Genomic DNA, 15,573 nt, shown 5'->3' with positions numbered 1-15,573 from the left:
TTCTGTATTTTATGTAATTTTGCCAAGCCTCCCCTCCATGTCACTAATTTTATGCAGTGATGGTTCTATTCCTTGCTATTTCCAAAGCACTCCAAGTTCTGCAGTGGTACCATTATCATCAATTTCCTGCCTTAATTGTGCCGGTTCCCTATTCATCTCACTGTTTGCTGTCTCTTATTTTTCCTCTTGTTTCATAAGGTCCATTTTCTCGTGATTTCTTTGACAATACAAAAGCGATTGACTAAGAAAGTCATTTTGCGTATAATGGAGTAAACGTTCTTCCAAAATGGGTTCTCCTTCATCTTTCTTTCTGCCATGTTCCATTTCTTCTTTTTGCAGAAGACAAAGAAGGGGAAGCAGAATTTTTGCCTGGGTCTCATTTTTTCCGCTAGTCCCTTATCTTTGGTTCATCTTAGTTCTATTGGGGTGGCTATTCCCCCGATTATGTGGTTGCTTCCCCACTTCCCTCTTCTCTGGGCACTGTTGGATTACTCTCCTTAGAACAGGAACTGGAAGGATGGGTATCCGTGGTCTGCTCAGTCCTCTGGCTGTCTGAGCTGAGTTGGAAAGGAGGGTGGGCCAGGCCTTGGGCAGTTTCACCCACACCATAGTCTCTGGGCACTCACTCACTTTAACTTTGCTCCTAGTTCTACAGCAGGACATTCCCTTGGGTCAGGGGTATGCCCAGACTCCGTGGCGAGCTGGCCATTGAGATGGGAAAGTCCGCCTTCATTTACCTGTTGCTGCCTACTAAGCCATTCCAAAATGGAGTACCTTCAAACATCCACCATTTCATTGCTCCTGGTTTTGTGAGTCAAGGATCTCTATAAGGCTCAGTGACTGGGCAGCTTGACTGGAGTTGAAGGGCCCAAGATGGCCTCACTCACAGTCTGTTGGCTGAGCACGTAGGTTCTCCTCCATGTGGCCTCTCCCTCTTCCTGTGGTCATTTGTCCTCCAAGGCTTCTCTCTCCAGCGAGACTGCCTGGATTTCTTTACACTGCCGTTGGGTTCTGAGAGAACAAAAGTGGAAGCTGCCCGGTCTCCAAAGGTCTACGGCTGGAGCTACGCAGTGTCACTTTCACGACATCATATCGGGCAAAGCAAGTCACAAGTCATAGGGCCAGCCGGATTCAAGGGACCCGCTCCTGGGTGGGAGGCGCAGTGGGTGTATAGAGGGATGGGAGGAATTGCTGACAGCCATCTACAAGAATTACCACTGCCCTTCTCTGTGCTGCTCATGTTCCATGCTAATTCCTGACAGACTGTGCCCCATCCTTTTCACGGGGACAAAGAAAGAATAGCCGAGTGGTTTGAGGTTCATCTGGCCTCCATCTTTAGATGGTAGTACTTACCAGGGGAGGGAGGCGAGGAGCTCCAGGAAGGTGGTTCTGCACTTTCCCCAATCCCCAGATTGGGGGGTATCAGTGTGGTTTCTCAAAATTTCCTACACTCTCTTTTCATCACACAATGCCTCTTTATCCAGAAAAGGGAGCTCTCCATCAACCCCAAGCATCTTCCTGCCATTGGTCTACGCTGCTCTGAATCTGGAAGAGACATGTTAACGTTTGTAGGATGTGGCTGAGACCTGCCCCTAGTTTAAGCATTCATGTTCTGTTCTTTGCTGTCTTTACTTCCTTTTGATGATTTCGTGCAGTTCCCCTTTCCCTGGTGCCAAGGACTGAATGGTGCCTCCCCAAATTCATACGTTGAAACCCTGACCGGTCTCGGTTAGAGTAACTTGACCAAGGTCACACAGTGAGTGGCAGATGGGAATTCGGTCAGCCTGGCTGCAGGGTCCAGGCTCTGTGCTTCAGGCCGGGAGGCCCCTGGTACCTCTCCTTGTGACCTGCAGTTTGGGAGAGGAGGCGGCGTCCTGGACTTCTTCCCTGCTGGTGGCTGGCTGCTCCCGGCTCTGCCCTCTACCTCGTTCAACACGCTCCTTAGGCACCGGCCACCCCAGAGTGGTGACCTCTGGGGGGGGATGGACAGAAGAGGCATTCTGCCTCGGCTGCACATTCCTTCCCAGCCTTTGGGGAGGGCAACAAAGAAACCCAATAAACACCCAGTGTGTAGGTGGGGGGGGGGGGGGGGAGACAGCGGCTTTTGTCCGCCCTTCTGGTGTCCCTGGGAGTACACACAGCTCCGTTTCTGGGCCTTGGTCATTCCCTGAGGGCACTAGGACACGAGCACACTCCTGCCAGTAGCTCAAAAGCACTGAGACAAAAAAATTTTAAAAATCCATTTATTTCTCTCTTGGCACATAAAAGTCTGGTTACTTGCTATTTCAAAGTAGGCAACAGAGGCAAAGAAGCTGATTTGTGGACTCAAGTAACAGATTTAATCTGCACAGGACTTTTCAGTGTTCAGAGCACGTTTATACCAATCTAGCTCTATCCTCACGTCAGGCCTAAGCAACTAGAAAGATATTTTTGGCGTCTGGTCTATGTTGTTTGTGACAAGCTAGTCCTTCCCACGAACACGAGGAACATTAACTCCCATGAATAAGAATCAGAGTCCACATTTTCCAGTGATCACCAGCTTCCAAGCCCTGTTCTAAATGTTCTTTCCATGCAATAACTCATTTACTCCTCACCACTTTTGACCTTGACCTCCAGAGACCCTTGGTCCCATAAGCAGCTCCACCTCCCTCCAGCCCTGAGTGATGAACCAGCCTGTGAATGATGCACCCAGAATTATGCAGTGTGTGGCCTGCACAATCAGACATGGCTGCCCTGCTGGGCTATGCCACCGTCGCCCCCTTGCGCTGGTACAGGACTTACTTGAGGTCTTCTCTCTCACAAGCGGGGCTCCTCCTTTCTTTTCCAGAATCTGTGAGCTCTCTGCGTATTTTATCACTCATTAGTCAACATTTTGAAAAAGGTTTATTTTTCTTTCTCATGGTTGCTTCCCCAGGTCACTGTCACAGAGGTGAGGGGCTGACAACGGTCCTGCTGCTGGAAGAGGCTATGTGAGGGATTCAGGCATTCTAGGAGATGGGAGATTCTAGTCTGGGACTGGTAGCCGCAGTCATTCAGGGTTTCACATATGTGTTGTGAGGTGTCAGGTGCCTAAGGCTTTTAAGGATCATGTAATGACAATGTGTTTTATGTCACAAAACAACTGGGCTGAGCATCAGAGAAAACAAAGGAAGAAGGGCACCAGACCCTAGGTCAGGGGCTTTATGATTCATGCACACAACCCCATTCAGTACTAAGAAAACGGTCAAGTTCATACTACTGTCTACATTTTACAGGAGAGGAAATGTAACCTCAGATCTTGCCCTTCTTTCAAATCCCAGATCAGGGGTGTAAACTCGCACAACCTTTATGTCAGGAGCTTTATATTCCCTTTGATCCAGTAAATAGATTCCTAGGAGTTTAACCCAATGAAATAATCAGAGATGGGCCCAAAGAGTACGTAGAGGGATGTTCACTGAACCATTGCGAATCGATAGTATTAATTATAACTAAGACTAGCAAAAACCAGGAATGTCCTAAATGATCACGGGGTGGGGGGTTGGGGGGTGGGGAATGATGAAGCAAATGATGATAGATCCAAATGATAGAACATCATGCATCCACCTGTAATCAAGTTTTCGAAATAACTGTAAATTATTAAACAGGAAAATGTTCGTGATAGGCTAAAAGGATGCAAAATTACACAGACAGTAAAAACCATTTCTAAGTATATGCGTATTTGCACATAGAAAAAAGACTGGAAGGAAATACATCAAAACATTAACAGTATATTAATTTAATGTATATTACATTATATGCATTAAAACATTAAAGTCACCAGGTGGCGGGATACCCGGGTGATTTTTTTTCTCTATATACCTATGTATGCTCTTCAAATATTCTGTAATGAACACGTATTACTTTAACAGTCAGGGAGAAACATCAGTGACTTCAAAACCCGCTCAGGCAGCAGTGGCCTAGATAACAGCACATCGGAGCCCCCATGCACTTAGCGCCAACAGTCCACGCCGACTCATTGACTCATAGCTTCTTCAGCAGACAACTTATTACCTCTGTACCACAGATGAGGAAAGTGAAGCTCGGACAGGTGTGGTTTCTTCCCCAGGCCACACGAACCCACATCTGTCTGACTCCAAGGTGCCAGCTCTTTCCTCTTCCTGAAACAATCCCCCTACCTCCACCGTACCTGGGCAGGAGAAACCGCTGCCCGGAGAAGTGGAAACCAGGCTGCCCCAAAGCTCCGGGCACTGCTGATGCAAAGATCAGGGAATCCTTCCTGAAGTCGTCAAGGGACCTGAGTCCGGATGGAGGGAGAGGTGCCTCCTGGTGACACCGCAAACCCACATTACAGTCACTTCTTCCACTGGTCGCCAAGAGCACACTCCTCGATGTCCCCACTGGCGATGCCTAAAACCTAGAAACACCTAATTTTGGGTTCTGTGTCAGTTTCCACCCCTCACCCTCCTGGCTTTGTGATACCTGTGCCCTGCTATTCACCAGCTTTACCAATTCACCATTGCCTGCAAACTAATGCTCCTCTTACGCCTCCTTCTAGATAAGCTGACTTTTACATCACTTCAAGGCACCACACAGGCTCCAGCGAAGGCACCTGAGGTGCTGCTGGCAATGGGTAGGCTGGGGATAGTGAGGAATACTCACTATGGGCCCGCTACCCCCTGCCCATCCCTACCAGAGCAACTCTTTCCATCTTTGGGTTCATACTGGGCTTTGTTTGAAGAAAAGACCTGAGTGATTGGAGGTCACAGATCTGGATCATTTATAAATACATTAAACACTCCAGGAACTAAACTACTCCGACGGAACCAAGTCTCAGGGCAGAACGTGAGGATGACTCTTTTCAAGGCAGCACTTACATCTCCTTGATTCGAATTCACGGGGCCGTTTCAGCAGGGCCTGCCGTTTCCCAAGGCTTATGAGGAGAGAGTGTAGGGGGACAGATAGGGAGAGAGAGGTGCTGAGGTGGGGAGGAGAGGAGGGAAAGGGCAAAGGAACAGAGGGAGAGAGAGGGGTCCTGGGACCCCTAGGACGGCTCCTTGGCTTCTTCAAATACTGGCATCAAAGAACACCTCTGGGAAGCATCTGTGATTTTATTTCCAGTTTTCCAACAAGTCATGACTCTGGTCTCCCTGCCTTTGCAAATGCTATTTCCTCTGCCTTAAAAGCCTTTCCTGTACTTGCTCAACCAGCAAATTCCCCAAATGTCACCTGGGACCCCCCTCCCCCAAACCCTTCTGGGAGCCACGGACAATGTAGGGGCTCCTGGGATGTTACCTCCCTCTGAAAACCCTGGTGGAAGTGGTCACAGTCCTGAGTTAGCTGGATGCCTCTCCACCTGTCCTTTTCCATGCCAGGCCAAATGCTACCTGGAGGACATGGGACCCCACCGTCACCTCAACACTCTAGTCCCAGCTCCGGGCCTGACACCCAGCCATACATCTTTCTCACAGTCAGGCAGCCCTGAGTTTGGGCATGAACTCCATCCCTCAGTAGCTCTAGAACCTTGGAAAGTTACTTAACCCCCCCAAGAGCCTCAGTTCCATCACATAAAATGGGCATAATGCCCTCCCTCCTTACCTTCATCTCCACAGCACTCATTACCATTACCATTACCATTATATATTAGCTTGTTTCTTGATTGCCTGCCTTCCCTCATAAGAGTGTAAGCTCCCTGAAGGCAAGATGTCATGGAACAAGGACCAGCACGTTGCATGAATGACTGACTGAATAGATGCAGGGACAGCCCTTCGAGAAGTGTCTGACCCAGTGGCTGTATCCACGAAGAAGAGAGAGTCCTAGCCAGTGACCCTGGGTCTCCCCCACAGAAACTATCACCTGAAGACTGAGGAGGAAACCCGCAAAACGATTAAACGTGAGCCATGTGAAACAGGAACCCTTGCACACCTTTGGTGGGATTGTAAATTGCTGCAGCCACTATGGATGGAAGTTTCTCCAAAAATTAAAAATAGAAGTACCATATGATCTTTCGGGTGTTTACCAAAAGAACTGAACAGAGGACGTTGCAGAGATACCAGCATTCTAGGCTTACTGCAGTATTATTCATGACAGCCAAGATGTGGAAACGACTTTATGCGTCCACCGGTAGATGAATGAATAAAGAAAATGTGGTATATACCTACTATGGAATATTATTCAACCCTGAAAAAGGAAATCTTGCCATATGCAACATGGATGAACCTTAGAAACATTCTGCTAAGGGAGATGAACCGGGCAATTACTGCATGATTCTGCTTACACAAAGTATCCAAAATAGTCAAATTCATGGAGTCAGGAGAGACTCACCATCAAAGAATGGTGGTTTCTGCGTCTGAGTGGGGGAGGGGAAGCAGGGAGATGCTGTTCAATGGGCATAAATTTTCAGTTAAGGAAGATGAATAAGCCTGGAGATCTGCTGTACATCTTATCTATAGTGAACAATAGGTATTGTACACTGAAAAATCTGTTAGGGGGCGCCTGGGTGGCTCAGTGGATTAAGCGTCCGACTTTGGCTCAGGTCATTATCTCACGGTTCGTGGGTTCGAGCCCCGCATCGGGCTCTGTGCTGACAGCTCGGAGCCTGGAGCCTGTTTCAGAATCTGTGTCTCCCTCTCTCTCTCTGCCCCTCCCCCACTCGCGCTCTGTCTCTCTCTGTCTCAAAAATAAATAAACATTAAAAAAAAATTTTTTAAATAAAAAAAATCTGTTAAAAGGATAGATCTCATGTCATGTTCCTACTAAAACAAAACAAAACAAAACAAAATAAAATAAAATAAAATAAAATAAAATAAAATAAAATAAAACAAAATAAAAAGGAGTGACCCTTAGGAGTAGAATTCTCCAGACTCACAAATGCCTCAACCATCCTCACTTGGCCAATTCCTGGGTCTCGGAAACACTACTGGGCTGTCTGTGCCCTCTCGGCAGTTGTGTTAACTGGAGGAACAGGGGGAAGATGGGCAGCCCTTACCAACAGGTAGATTTGGCACATGCCAACCATCTGGCAAGACTGCTCAGACCCGGAGAGAGAGGCCCAGGGCTATAAAGCTAGTGAGAAATTTCAGGAAGGTGGTGGGTGAACATGGAGGGGGCGATCCCTACGGAAAACTCAGCTGTCCACACCATGCTCTCCTTGAGATCGGAGATTCCCTTTTCACAGAGTTCTTTCCACGTCACAAAATTCGTCTACATCCAGACCTCGCATCCATTTGCGCGTTGTAGGAAATAATTATTCTAGTTCTTTCAAGTGCACTCTGGATGCTGGTAAAGGCAGCTGGCATGTTTTGGAGCTTAGAGGGTCCTCTGGAGGTCACGATACCGGGTGGCCATTGGCAACATGTCTGCTGGACTTCGAGACTCCCCAATGCCTCACACATGCTCATGACACTCTTTGGAAGGAGATGCCTTTGTCAGAGGCAATCCCTAACCACACCATGGGTTTAACCTTGTTTAGAAGAGACCTAACTCACTTTTTGGAACAACCCATATGGCATTACTGATTTGATTTGACTGACTTCTGCTTTTCGAATATTTCCAAAGCGTGACCCCCTCCTTAAGCCATGAAGAATGACCTTCCCCAGGGAACTCTGAGAATGGACCAAATGTCTCTCTGAAGACATTTCTGAGAGATACTTCAAGGCAATGGTTCTCCACCTTGGCCAGCCTTGGAACCGACTGGGAAGACTGAAAACAAAATATAGAGCCCAAATCTCACTCTCAGAGACTCTGGTGTGAGAAGTCTGAGGCGCAGCCTGGTGGGGATATTTTTGCTTCCCAGGTGATTGTCATGTGCCACCAAGGTGGAGAACCCTTGCTAAACACTGGTGGGATCACTGGGACCATAAATGCACGTAGCAGGCACCCCACCCTGGACGTGGTAGGTGCCTCCTTAAACCTGGTGAATTCTGTAAATTTGCAAAAGCTTCATTGTATAGATGAAGAACTTCAAGCAGATCAAGAACACGTGGCTTGCCCAAGATCTTAGAGCTCAAAGTACCAACTCAAACTCCTTCCATGAGATTTGATGAGCACCTTGTGCCCTGGTCAACCTCCTAATTACCCACCCAGAATCTCTCCCGTGGTGCCAGAGCTTGCATCCAGTGCAGCCCTTCAGTCTAGTCTGTGGATATGTTTTCTCTGGCTCACACAGTCTTCTATAAAAGTCTGGATTAGTTGGCTAAGAATCAGAAGATTTTACATTAAAGACATGGGTTTCTGGCTGACACGGTACGACACTCCCACAGGCAGGGATCACCTGGAGCTGGCTCAGGCCACGCCCTCCCTCAGGCTCCTGAGGAGCCACGCCCTCCCAGTCCTGCATGGGCTCTTGATCTGACCTCTCTGGCCATGTCCCATCCATTTTTGTGACACCCGCATCACACCCTGAATGGAGGTGAAGCCTTACCACATGGGAACACCATCCATCCAAACACGTCATGCTTACTGGAAATACCAGTCTTTGCTTTTCTCTAAAGAAACCAGAATCAGATCTGATACATAATTGCAGAAACCCAAATGATAATGACAGAACAAAAATACCACGCGGACCCAGTGTTTTATCGTTCTCAGATGCTTTCACGTACTTTAATTTATGAGTTAGAAAATCCAGAGGCTTTCCTTCTCTGTTTCTACTCTAACCCTGCTGCTTGTCCGAGGTCCCAGAAACGACCTGGATATAAGTCCAGATCAGTGGCTACATGCCAATCCAAACAGAAACCTCTGAGCACAGGAAACCATTTTTCCTATTGTTTTCCGAAATGATCCTCATAGATGCAGTATTAAGGGGGGACATGTGATCCCAACATATAAAAAACTACTAAAGGACAACGCAATCTAGCATATATAGAGATTGGTAGAAATTAGGAAACATTCATATACATTCAACAAAGGTCAGAAGGAAATTTGAGGGGTCCACATAATCTCAGATTATTAATTGGTTTCTTTTTTTAAATATTGCCTTTATATCCCTAATTTGCAAAAAATGACTCAAGAATTCTTACATTTCTTGCAATTTCCTCATCTGTGAAATGAAATGACAACAGTGTGTGTCTTACAGAGAGATGGGGAGGACTGAGGAGTCAATTCACATGTAGCGCTCAGAGCAGCACCCGGCACAGAACAGGGACTCAACAAGTATTTGTACGTTTATTATTATTCAGTTGTACAGGGCCATTTATCTCTCCCTTCCCTCCTTCTTTTTCCCCAAAGACGCTAATCAAATGGCTTTATGAAATTCCTATGACCTCTGTCCATTAAATAAGGAGGAACGTATTCAGATGCGGCATGTTATGTAAAGGTCTCATTGATGGATTTGAATGTTTAAGTGACTGCAGCATCTATTACGGAAGAAGTATTTTTGTGCAGCTCGCTGACTGGAAGACCTACGTGGAGACACTTCACCGTCTCCTGTAGACTTTCTTCTCTCCACCCAAAGGCCTGTAAAGTCCAGGACGGGAAATGTGCCCAATGCATTGCTGCCCGTTTGGCCCATTAGTTGGAAGGCAGTAAAACATCACCAATTATGTGATACACAAATGAATATGCAGAGAATGCAAAAAACAAATCAAAATAAACATCTCCTATTTCCTTCAGTGGGACAGTCCTAGCAGCAAAAATTCTTTGGGGTCCTAGTGACAGTTTGTGGTAGAAGCTATAGCCCTGCCTAGAACGAGGCCCTCATTCTCCCAGCTGCTGGGAATGTTGCCGGCTCACAGGTGGACCCATCCCTAGCATTGCCTTCAACAAAGGGCACTGCATCACCCAAACCGCCTCACCAAAAGGAGCCACACATGCTCCGGAAAAGCAGCCTGTATCAACGACTGATCAGCTGCGTGGGGACAAAGGCCTGGCCCCTTTGCCTCCATGTAGGGCAACTCTGAAGAGCCATCTCAGCTCCAAAACACTATAGAATTGAACCCCGTTGCAACTGCACCATAGCCCAGCTTGCCCTCTGCCTAACCCGCTCCCCTTGCTCCCCAGTAAGCCTCTACACCCCAGGGCACACCTAGAGGAATCTGACGGGTGACAGTTCATACCAGGATTAAGAACCACCAGGTGGGAGCAAGTTGGCCCTTCCCAGAAGTCTCTTATCCCCATATCTGTGCAACTCCCTCCTCACTTTATTCATAGCTCATCTCAGACGCATCTCAGAGAGGACTTCTCTGACAGTCCTAACGCCTCCCTGCCCAAGTCAATTGCTAACATGTTACCCATTGGACCTCGTTCTATGCAGTCATCAACATCTGAAATTGTCTCATCATTTTCTTTCCTATTTGTTCGTGCTCTTTCCCTACTCTCCCACCAGGTTGTAAACTCCAGAGCACAGACACCTGCTATGCCTCTCACCACCAAATGCCCAGCTTCTAAGCAGCACCATGCACAACGCAAGACCTTAAGAAATATGGCTGAAGGAACGCATGAGGAGACGCACATACATTCACAGTAGAAAGCACTGGGCTGAGAGCAGGGAGTCCTCGTCATGCTCTGTTTCTGCCATTAGCCACCTGTGTGACCTCAGACAAGTCCCTCAACCATTCTGAGCCTCAGTTTTCTTGTCTGCAGAATGAGGTGGCCTAGTACAATGATCGCTAGGGGTTCTGATATCTCTAGCACGCTGTAATTTTGCGTGGTTATGCAGCTCAGAATTACCCTATCAACTACCTGGATATCATAGAATTTTTGAGCTGGAAAGGAGCTTCCCAGAGCATTTTGCAACATCTGATGGGTATGGACATTCAGATGCCAATTTCATGATGGTGTGAGGGCTAGAAAAACTTTGTATCCAGGGATATGTTTAACGTGGAGGTCATCAAAGCTTTAGGGCACTATGACGTAACCATTCTCCTCTCTCCATAAATACCACGAAGTGTTCTGAAGTCCTATGAGGTCACGATCATGATAAAAGCAAACACTGATGGAGGCTGCCCCAGGGCCAGCAGGACGCTGCTCCTATGAAGCACTGACAACAGTGCCTGGCCTGAGCAAGCCCTCAAGGAATGTCGGCTCTTAATGGCTACCCCCTTTGAATGTGAGCAACAGTCATGTTGAGGTAGGTACTCTTATTATGCACCTTGGGGTTGCAGAGACTGAAGCTTGGAGAGATGGCACCAGGCACCACGGAGCCACAGAGCTGGTAAGTGGTGGAGCCAGGATTTGAAGGTCGAGGTCATGAGCTCTGCCATGGAGCCACCACACTATGCCACCACCTGACAGGTCCATTCTCGTGTTTAAAGATAGGAATCGTGGCTTGCGGACAAGTCAACATTCGACCCTCAACCAGAAGTGATGTGGCTGGTCCAGAGCCAAGTTTCTCAAACTTGATTGTGGGCACCCCTGAGCAACCTTCTTCAAAGGCATGTTCTGATTCAGAAGATTCTGGGTAAGGCCTGAGATCTGCATTGCTCATCTTTCCACGCGCTTCTGGTCCGGGGACCAGGCTTTGAGAGGCAGAGGAGAAGGAATTCCTGCTAAAAGCCAGAGCCCAGCCTCTGGTCCAGCCCTGGCAAACCCAGGTGACAAGACCAGTCAAGTTTCTTTCTTTTTTTTTTTTTTTTTCATTTTTTTAATTACGTTTATTTGTTTTTGAGAGGCAGAGAGAGACAGAACATGAGTGGGGGAGGGGCAGAGAGAGAGAGGGAGACACAGAATCCGAAGCAGGCTCCAGGCCCTGAACTGTCAGCACAGAGCCCGACGCGGGGCTCGAACTCATGAACCATGAGATCATGACCTGAGCCGAAGTCGGATGCTCAACCGACTGAGCCACCCAGGCGCCCCCAGTCAAGTTTCTCGCACCTCTCTGGGACTCAGTGTCTTCGTCCATAATATGGAGATGACCCCACCTTTATACCTACCGCCCAGGATGGTCATGGTGATCAAAGCACCTCATATACCAGAAAACTCGTAAGGGAGGGGACAGGAATTTGCCTGACCACTGGTCTGTGGCCCTCTGGGATATGGGTAAGGGTCTTCGAGGGGTCTCCAGTGCATCGCCTGGCACAGAGTAGGTAATGAGTTAAGTGTTCCGTCAAAGTGCCAAGCACCTCAAATATTATTGACTTTAGTCGTTAAAACAATCCCATTTTATAGATAAGGAAATTGAGACATTACCTACCACCACCCAAACCACCCAAGCAATAAATGCTGAGGCCTGGATTCAAACCGAGATCTGCCCAGTCTGTACCCTTTATTGCTAGTGTTCCCCCAGCTGAGAGGCCGGGACTCAGATTGTGCATGGGCACTGGGAGTCCGGCCCCCTCCCCCACCTTGGAACAAGTGAGGGCCCCGCATCTGTGGGCTCTGGTCTGGGGATGGATCCTACAAATGCAAGTGGGGGCTTGTCATTTCAGCGGCAGGAAAAAGCACAGAAACAACAATCCAGCTCAAATAAACTCATCACGCATTCTGCAGTGAGAAACAAAGTCAAGGGCGTCCTACTACCGAGGCCCCCGAAGCCGGCGTCCGGACTGTGTTCAAAGGAGCAAATGCTTACAACACCTGAGACCAACGTAACACCGTATGTTAACTATACTGGAATTACAATTTAAACCTTAATAAATAAGTAGAAATAAAGTTAGTTTATTTTCTCCAAAAAGAAGAAAGGAAAAAAAGAAAAAGAACAACAGTCCTCAAGGTGGGGTCCATCAGGGGGTCCAGGCCCTGCAGACCATGATGTCTTGTCCCTGACACTGCCTTATAGCACCAGCACTGGCAGGAGACCCGAAGCCACCAAGCCAGCTTCCCACACGAGGCAATGCCACATGGGAAGGCTAGTGTTTGAGGGCTTTCGTCCACCGGCCATCTCTATTTGAGGCCCAGAGGCTTAGCGAAAGGAAGAAGAAGGGAAGAAACTGAAACGAGAGCACGGCATCATCCCGATCTTCGACACCAGGTGATGAGGCTCAGAGGAACTGAGGGGTTTGATCAAAAGCACAAAGCCACCATGGAGGGAAATCCAAGACCTGATGAGCTCTCAAAGGAAGCTGCCTCGGAGGAGATGTTGCCCAGCCCACCCAGAAAGGACCTCCCTCCCTGGGGTCTGCTCACCTGGCTGTCAGAGCATAGCCACGAAGCCCCAGCACAGTCACAGAATGAGAAAGGTCAAGAGACTAGAAGGGCCTCCTGAGACCAGCTGGCCCTGCTCCCTCTGGGCCCGTGGCTGACCTTGCGTATCACGCCCTCACTTACCCCTCTCACAGATGGACTGGAGAAGCATGAAGCCACAGAGGATAGGCTGGGTGGTGGCTTCAGGCACCCCATCAGATCTTTACATAGTATCAGAACCTCTCCTTGCACCTAGAGACAATTTCTCCCTGCTCAGTTCTCTGCAGAGACAGGGACACCTTCGCTGAGACCCCCGCGGTTCTGCTCGGAGACAGCTTCCTGTCCATCTGACACTTGTCTTTCTAGATGACATCTACATTGCAGGACACTTCATGAACCAGCGAGTCCACGAACCCTGACACCTGCTGTGTCCGTGGGGGCCACGGCCAGTTCTTGGCTTCCACGTTTTATATCCCACAATCTTCTAGCCATGATGAGATCAAGAGTACGTGCACAGGCCAAAGACCATGACCTTCAGGAGAGATGTCAAGGTCCAACTGCCTGAGCCTGGGCCTGAGCCTCCTGCCCTGCAGACACGCCCTGTGGAGAATCAGCCAATCTGAGCAAAGTCTCCTTGCTAGAAGCTGGAGTGTGACATCCACAGAGTAAAGAACAAGGCCAGCGTGGCTTCAGGAGAACAAAGACAGCCGCGTCAGGCCCACGGACAAGTCACCGGGGTCCAGAGATGCCCTGGCCTGAGGGCTGGCCCCAGATGGTGAGAAACACACCACAGTTCTTCCTGGTGCATATAGGGCAGCTGCCAGGATGATTTCTGGAACTTCCTCACCATCCCGATGTGCTGATATCAACAAAACAACCGGAACGCGTTCTCTGATCCCCGAAGCCAGAATGAGCGTAAGAACCCAGATCCGTGAAACTGGTAGCAGAAATTCCCACACCACCCAGGTTACTGGGTCTCAGCCAATCCTCACTCATTCCTAGTGAAGGACATTCACAAGGGCCCAAAAGAATATGACCAGTCCCCTGGACCTAGCTGTGGTAAGTTGGGACTGGCAGACGTAGGGGTCATCCTGGCTTTTTTTCTTTCCACCAACCTACATTCTAATTGCCAGTAATCCCTGCTGGCTCTGCTTCCAGAGTCTCCCCAAGTGCAACAACCTTTCCATTTCCCCCGCCAAAGCCCCAGCCATGCCATCACCATCTTGCCTGGACTATTGCAAAAGCACAGCATGTTCTTTTCCTTTCCACTCTTGCCCCTCTACAACCCATCCCCCACACAGACGACTATGTCCATCCCCTACTTAGAAACTTCTAGGGGGTTCTCAATACCAACTCCTTGGCAAAGCCTCGGGCCTATAGGATCTGGCCCTCGTCCACCTCTCCTGCCTCACCCCCGACCACTACACCCCACCCTACCCCACCCCTCACATACAAAGGCTTTCATGTTTCCTCAAACACAAGAAGCTTATTCTGTCTCCAGGACTGTGTACCTGCTCTTCCTTCTCGTCATTCAAGGCTTCTTCAAATGTCACCTTCTCAGAGAAGCCCTCCCTGACCACTCCAGCAAAAGCAGCCCCTCAGACCCTCTGTCACGCTTTGCACTTCTGTCTTCTCCGTAGCACCTATCAGCATCTGAAATGCCCACTTTCTTGTTCCATGTTTCTTGTCTGTCTTTCATTCTACAATATAAGAATTATAGACAGGCGCGCTGGTTTTCCTACCCATGAGTCCCTAGCCCTAGAAGAGTGCCTGGTACCCAGTAGGCATTCGGGGAGTGTTCATTGCCTGCCTGACCAGCATCCATCTGACATCCCACCCCCCCTGAGGATTCTGACTGGCTTCCATCACTCTGTCTCTCGTCCTGTCTTCTACCACAGTGGCTCCCAGGCAGGGGCGGCCTTGTTGGCTCTGCAGGGCCCATGCTAAGCCTAAACACCCCTGGAGCAGTCATGTGATACACCTCAGCTGCAGAAGACAACATTCAAGCTCCTTTCAGTGCGTGAAAGGAAGTGAATCCTGTCCCTTTGACACAAATGACCCCATGAACTCCTTTCTTCTTTTCTCCCCCCGCCCCAGCGTTTATATATATATATTTAGTTAAACCTGTTGAGATAACAGTAGATTGACATGGAGTTGTGGGCAATAATATAGAGAGAGCCCATGTACCTTTCACTGAGTTTCCCGCAGTGATAACATCCCATAAAACTATATTATAATGTCACAGTATCAAACCCAGACATTGGCATGAATAGAGGAAGGATACAGAGCATTTCCATGGGCACAAAGAGCCCTCACATCCCCTTGTATAGCCAACCCTGCCCTCCCCAACGCTGACAACCATAAGCTCTTCTCCCTTTCCACAACTCTGTCATTTCACTCCGTGCTTTCTCTCCATGCTTTCAGACCCACAGCATTGCTGCTGAGTGCTTAGCTCTCTCACATCTGCTTGTGGTCACCCTCAGTTCTGGCCTTCCCTTCCCTGCTGAGTCACATGGTCCAATCTACACCCTTAAGTGACAT

The 15,573-nt window shown here is 48.6% G+C and overlaps 1 protein-coding gene across 3 annotated transcripts in view; it reads right to left on the bottom strand.

Moving 5' to 3' along the window:
• Nucleotides 1-15,573, bottom strand: part of HIVEP3 (HIVEP zinc finger 3) — a 470,028-nt gene that overhangs the window by 281,778 nt on the left and 172,677 nt on the right. The window lies entirely within an intron of this gene.

The sequence above is a fragment of the Panthera pardus genome, unplaced genomic scaffold (assembly GCF_024362965.1).
Source record: "Panthera pardus isolate Hobbes unplaced genomic scaffold, ASM2436296v1 HiC_scaffold_11, whole genome shotgun sequence".
Lineage (NCBI taxonomy): Eukaryota > Metazoa > Chordata > Mammalia > Carnivora > Felidae > Panthera > Panthera pardus.
This window is presented reverse-complemented; position numbering and strand designations above follow the sequence as displayed.